This window comes from Amblyraja radiata, chromosome 45 (assembly GCF_010909765.2).
Source record: "Amblyraja radiata isolate CabotCenter1 chromosome 45, sAmbRad1.1.pri, whole genome shotgun sequence".
NCBI classification, from domain to species: Eukaryota; Metazoa; Chordata; class Chondrichthyes; order Rajiformes; family Rajidae; genus Amblyraja; species Amblyraja radiata.
In genome coordinates this window covers 4,883,214-4,889,912 of record NC_046000.1, presented here as the reverse complement: position 1 = coordinate 4,889,912, position 6,699 = coordinate 4,883,214, and the positions used below count along the sequence as shown (strand labels likewise).

Genomic DNA, 6,699 nt, shown 5'->3' with positions numbered 1-6,699 from the left:
AACTAAACTAAACTAATGAAGAGTGTCGACCAAAAACGCCACCCATTCCTCTCTCCACAGATGCTGCCTAATCCGATGAGTTACTCCAGCACTTTGTGTCTATCTTCTCCACAGATGCTGCCTGACATGCTGAGTTACTCCAGCATTTTGTCATAGAGTGATACAGCTTTGGAAATAGGCCCTTCGGCTCTACTCGTACCCACACTCCTAGATCCCCCGGCTCCACGTATTCCGCAAGGCTCAGAGTTGTACAGAGTCCTAATGAGACCACACCTGGAGAATTGAGTGCAGTTTTGGTCCCCTAATTTGAGGAAGGGCATTCTTGATATTGAGGGAGAGCAGCGTAGGTTTACAAGGTTAATTCCCGGGATGGCGGGACTGTCATATGCTGAGAGAATGAAGCAGCTGGGCTTGTATACTCTGGAGTTTAGTAGGATGAGAGGGGATCCTATTGAAATATATAAGATTGTTAAGGGTTTGGACATGCTAGAGGCAGGAAACATGTTCCCGTTGTTTGGGGAGTGCAGAACCAGGGACCACCGTTTAAGAATAAGGGATAAGCCACTTAGAAAGGAGAAGAGGAAATATTTTTTACAACAGAGTTGTGAGTGTGGAGTGTGGAGGCCGGTTCTCTGGAAACTTTCAAGAGAGAGCTAGATAGGGCTCTCAAAGATCGCGGATTCAAGGCCCTGGTCACATTGAATGGCGGTGTTGGTTCAAGGGCCCGAATGGCCTACTCCTGCACCTCCAGTCTATTGCCTATTGCCCCAGCGCCCCGCCATTCACAGTGAAGATACTGCCCTGGTTTGACTTCCTAAACTGCAACCCCCTCCCCACCCCCAAACAATGTGACATCCTCCTGTGCCTCCCTACCCCTTATCTCTGCCGCCTCCTGCTCCTTACTCCCCTTTTCTCCCTCCCCCCTCCTCTAGCAAAGTGTGTCCAGGAGCTGAACCTGGGCACACTTTGCTAGAGGCAGGAAACATGTTTCCGATGCTGGGGGAGTTCAGAATCAGGGACCATAGTTTAAGAATAAGGGGTAAGCCATTTAGAACGGAGACGAGGAAACACTCTTTTCACACAGGCAGTTGTTAGTCTGTGGAATTTTCTGCCTCAGAGGGTGGAGGAGGCCGGTTCTCTGGATACTTTCAAGAGAGAGCTAAATAGATGTCTTATGGATAGCGAAATAAGGAGTTATGGGGAGAAGGCAGGAACGAGGTACTATTTGTGGACGATCAGCCTTGATCATATTGGATGGTTGTGCTGGCTCGAAGGGCTGAAAGGCCTCCTCCTACTCCTATCGTATATGTTTCTATGTAAAAGCTTTTCACTCCACATTACCGTCTACATCTCTCCTGCGACTCTCCGTCTGAGGAAGGGTCTCGACCTCGAAACGTCACCCATTCCTTCTGTCCAGAGATGCTGCCCGCCCTGCTGAGTTACTGCAGCATTTTGTAGTCTGCCCCACGCCTTGAGGTTTTATCTCAGGTTTCCAGTCCGAGGGGCGGATACGCGGCTCTGATTGGTCGGACGCAAGGGGCGGGACCTGGTCCTTTGTGGCGTGACACGAAGAGGCGGGGCCTCCGCTCAACGCCGGCAGCTCAGGTGGGAACAGCCTACGCCCGGCCCCGCGTCCTTTCCCCACACCCTCCTCCCTCCCCCCTCCCCGAGGGCAATTCTGCGACCGGCGACCCGAGGAGCCGGAGCCCGAGGCGTGCGGGCGGAGGGGGATGTCAGTGACTGAGTCTGGGCGCCCTCTGGTCCTCCGACTGCATCGTTAACCTGGCGGCGAGAGGCCGCGGTGTAGCCTATCCACGTTCCGCACAAACGCTGGCGGGGCTATGCCGGCCAAAGATCTTATAGCGGAGCAAGATAGGCTACTCCTGCGAAATGCAAAGGGCTGCGTGTAGTACGCTATGGAGGGGATCCTTGGCATTTTTCTCCGCCCATTTTAGTAACCGGAGCCGACCTGACCGACCCGACTCGCAGTGTAATTAATGTTGCGGGGCAACAGTTTGTGTGTGTGTGATATAGGGTTAGATTCATAATTCTGTCAGTTCATACTTCTTGTCAAGAATAAAATTTGACTCTGGTAATTGTCTTTTTTATTGTTTTTTTAAATCATTTCTTTTTAAATGGCTCACAAGCAGTGTTTGAGTTGATTTTGTAGTAACCTGAACCGACCCGACTCGCAGGGTAATTGACATTGCGGGGAAAGTTTTTGTGCGTGATATAGGGTTAGATTCATAATTCTGTTAGTTCATAATTCTGTTAATTCTTGTTAAAGAATAAAATGTTTATAAACACACATACATGAATGTGCTATAAATGTATATTTGGGACGACAGATGGCGCAATGGGCTAAGTGTTCGGCTGGCAACCGGAAGGTAGCCGGTTCGAATCCCGCTTGGAGTGCATACTGTCGTTGTGTCCTAGGGCAAGACACTTCACCCACCTTTGCCTGTGTGTGAATGTGTGTGAATGTGTGTGAGTGATTGGTGCTGGTCGGATGGGCCGTAGGCGCAGATTGGCAGCCACGCTTCCGTCAGTCTGCCCCAGGGCAGCTGTGGCTACAGAAGTAGCTTACCACCACCGAGTGTGACTGAGGAGTGAATGAATAATGCGATGTAAAGCGCCTTGATTATTAGAAAGGCGCTATATAAATCCCATCCATTATTATTATTATTATTATTATTATTATTATTATTATTATTATTATATCATCATATAACACACACAATTATATTTCTTCTGATCCAATGATGAACTGTATTTCAGACTAGACAAGGGACATTAAATAAGAAACACTGTAAACCTCCCCGCAACTTCACACACACTAGGCCTTATCCCCGGGCCCCACACTCCCCCTCCGCGCTGCCCCGGGCCGCGCACTCCCTCTCCCGCTGCCCCGGGCCGCTCACTCCCTCTCCCCGGGCCCCACACTCCTTCTCCCCGCTGCCCCGGGCCCCACATTCCCTCTCCCCGCTGCCTCGGGCCCCAAACACCCTCTCCCTCTCCCCGGGCCGCTCACTCCTTCTCCCCGCTGCGGAAACAAAGTTCCGATCTTTGGCCGGAAGCAAGATGGCGCAGCAAGATGGGGGAACAAGATGGCGGGGGCTGGTTGCTTAAATGGGTCCTATAATCACCCATGCATCCGCCCATGAGCGTACTACACGTTTGCGTGAGATTAACCCATCTTGCTCCGCTATAAGGTCTTTGATGCCGGCTGCCACGCCGTGACGTCAATGCGTCGGTCGTCCGCGTGTGGGGCGGGGTTACGTCAAGGCGCAGGGCGGGGTGCGTCACGGGGTAGGGCGGGGGTGCGTCACGGGGCAGGGCCGCCCCCCTTCTTCCTCACCCCACCTCCTCCCTTCCACCCCATCCCCCTCCTCTTCCACTCCCATTTCCCCTCACTCTTTCTTCTCCCCCTCCCCTCGCACCCCCACTTCAAGCAATAGGGTGATTTGACGAAAGGTCACTGGAGCGTAGATCCGCACCCACGTGACCGCAAAATTTGACTGGGATACATGCGTCACTTCCGGTACATGATAGTGATGCTGAAAACACGCACTTTCACACCCGTTAAAAACATCGAAAACGGCCAGTTTTTGAGCTGTAATTTACTGTGCCAGTCGGGTGACCGTGAGGCACAGCTACCTAAATTTACAGTCCAAAGGAAAGATAGAAACTAAGTTAAATTCAAAATCAGGACATTTTATTATTTGGCCAAATATATTTCTCAATGCTCACAGAGGGTGCCCAATCAGGATTGTTGACATCATTCCATGCTGCAGGCTTGTCTGTTATTGGATGATAAATAAATAAGTAGTTTGGGTGATTGTGCAGACTTTAAACAAGAAACATTTAGAAATATATTTTGTCCTGACAAAATGTCCTGATTTTGTCCAATTAACAGCTGACAATTATCCCATTCCTTAGAGTAATATTATTTCAAAACGCATTGATAGTTTACGATTATTTAAATGGTAAATGGAGCTTCAGAAGCGTTTTCATTTTGCATGTTAAAACCCATCTGAGAACCATGGGCGATTTTGCAATTTTACTGACGGATTTTTCACTTTTAAAACTTTTCATATAACAAATGAATAAATATAAAAAGTCAATAATGCCTTACTTTGATGAAATGCAGCGAGCAAACGCGATAATTCCCGATATTTTCGATCTTTAAGTCTCCACGGCGAATGTCCGCTAAGCACTTCCGCTGTTTTGGCACCTTCAGCTCCCTCTTGAATTTACCTTAGTTTCTATATTTCTTTTGGACTGTAAATTTAGGTAGCTGTGCCTCACGGTCACCCCGACTGGCACAGTAAATTACAGCTCAAAAACTGGCCGTTTTCGATGTACACTAACATGTACCGGACGTGACGCATGTATCCCAGTTAAATTTAGCGGTCACGTGGGTGCGGAACTACGCTCGAGTGACCTTTCGTGAAATCACCTTATATCAATGTTCGCGCGTTAGTAATGTCCTGTTTGCCAGCGTGTGGACTCTCTGTGTTCCTCTCGTGCAGGGGTTAGAAGCCGGTGCTGTGGACGGAGAGACGGGGACGTGAGCGTCCATTGAGGGCTGCCAGGGTGCAGATGAGTCCCCCACCCCACTGCTCGGTGTGCGGGCCGAGCCTCGAGGGGCTGAGCTTCGTTGGAGGACCACATTACGGGGCACAACAAGGAGCAGCGTTATGCGTGTGACGTGTTTGTCAAGGACTGGCAGTGCCCAAGCAAGCTGGAGATCCACCGGCGGGTACACACGGGAGAACGCCCCTTCAACTTCTTGGAGTGCGACACGAGTTTCAAGACGGCGAATGATCTAAAGGCCCACCGAGAAGTGCACACGGGCTGTCGGGGATGCGGGAACACCAGCGGGTGCACAGCAGTGAGCGGTCCGTCACCTGCTCCGACTGCAGCAAAGGCTTCAAGTCGTCCAAGGACCTGAAGGTGCACCCACACCAGCGAGCGCCCCTACACCTGTGCCCAGTGCGGGAAGGACTTCACCCAATACAGTCACCTGATTCTGTGCATCTAACTAAATTTTGTTCTATGCAAGGTTCCAGCATCTGCAGTTTCTTGTGTCTCCCTCACCTATATCCACCTATCACTTCTGAAGAAGAGTCTCAACCTGAAACATCACCCATTCCTTCTCTCTAGATATGCTGCCTGATTTACTCCAGGATTTTGTATCCACCTATCAATTGCCCGGCTTTGTCCAGCCCCCATCTCTATTTTCCAGCTTCCTCCCCCCACCCTCTCCAATCAGTCTGAAGAACGATTCTGACTCAAAACGTCGTCTGTCCATTCCCTCCAGTACTCAGTGTGTCAGGCCGCATCTGTAGAGGGAAGGCAATCTAAGGCGACCAATCCCACCTCTCCTTTCCAACTATCCCCATCCCCCACACCAAGCAGTCTGAAGAAGGGTCCTGACCAAGAATGTTGCCTGTCCATGCTCTCCAGAGGTGCACGTTACTCCAGGAGATTGTGTCTCTTTTTATAAAGAGCATCTGCAGTTCCTTGTATCTAGACTAGGCGTGCATTTCACCCTACACTTGCGCTCGGTCCGCCAAGGCCTGTCGGATCTCCCGGTTGCCAATCATTTAAACTCCACTTCCCACTCCCACACTGATCTTTCTGTCCGGGGTTCCTCCATTGCCAGAGTGAGGTGACACGCAAACTAGAGGGACAGCACCTCATAGCTTACAGCCCAATGACATGAACATTGAATTATCCCAATTAAATGGACATCCCTCCCCCCTCCCTCGTGGGCCATCTCTTCGTCATTCCTCTGTCTTTTTCTCACTGGAGAAAGGCGTCAGGATTAATCCGGAGTAACCGCTTCCCGCATTTTAAGTATGTTTTAAAAGTATGTTTTATTGTTTCTAGGTTTGTTTTACATGGGGGGGGGGGGGGGGGGGGGGGGGGGAGAATTGGGGGAAACTTTTTTTCAGTCACTTACTTCGACGGAGATGCGATTTTTCTCCTTTGTCGAGGAGCGCCCGAGAGGAGCTCCAACCTCGGGGCCTGTGGACTTTAACACCGTGAAGCCCGCGGTCTCCGGTAAGAAGAGGCCGACTCAGGAATTCCATGCTGTGGAGTGTTCCAATCCTTCCCGATGCCGGAGTTTCCGTCAACCCAATACGAGAACGTCGGAACATCAGACTGTCGGCAGCGGCGACTGCGGAGGGTTCAACAGCCCCGACCAAGAGTGAACAAACGAGGAAGATGATTGAACTTTATTACCTTCCATCACAGTGAGGAATGTGGATTGCGCTGTGGTGGATGTTTCTGTTAAATTTTATTTATGTGGCTGTGTGTCTTGTTGCTTTTTACTTCGTATGGCTGTATGGTAACTCAAATATCACTGTACCTGAATTGGGACATGTGACAATAAATTTGAACGATAAGCTTTCCTCTATATCTGTATCTATCTATTCCATAGTTATAACACTGATCTTGGATATGTGTGTGTGTATATTTATTTGTTTGTGTGTTGTCACACCTTCTCGAAAAAACAACGCGCTAATTACTCCCCCTCTCACCACCCACGCTCTTCCCCCTCTCTCTGTCTCTGCCCCCTCTCTCTGCCCATCTCCCTCTCTAGACGCGCATGCGAGTTGGGGCTCTCTTCCCCCTGCCTCTCTTCCCCCCGGCCTCTCTTCCGCACCCCATGTCTCCGCCCCAGCCCAC

At 50.3% G+C, this 6,699-nt stretch overlaps 1 protein-coding gene across 1 annotated transcript in view; it reads left to right on the top strand.

The window, feature by feature from the left end:
- The first annotated feature begins 1,570 nt into the window (after positions 1-1,570).
- The window catches only part of LOC116968431 (gastrula zinc finger protein XlCGF7.1-like), a 27,696-nt gene continuing 22,567 nt past the window's right edge, over positions 1,571-6,699 (top strand). Inside the window, exon 1 of the mRNA XM_033015199.1 lies at positions 1,571-1,605. The gene's annotated coding sequence lies outside the window, so the exon portion shown is untranslated. The remainder of the gene's footprint in view (positions 1,606-6,699) is intronic.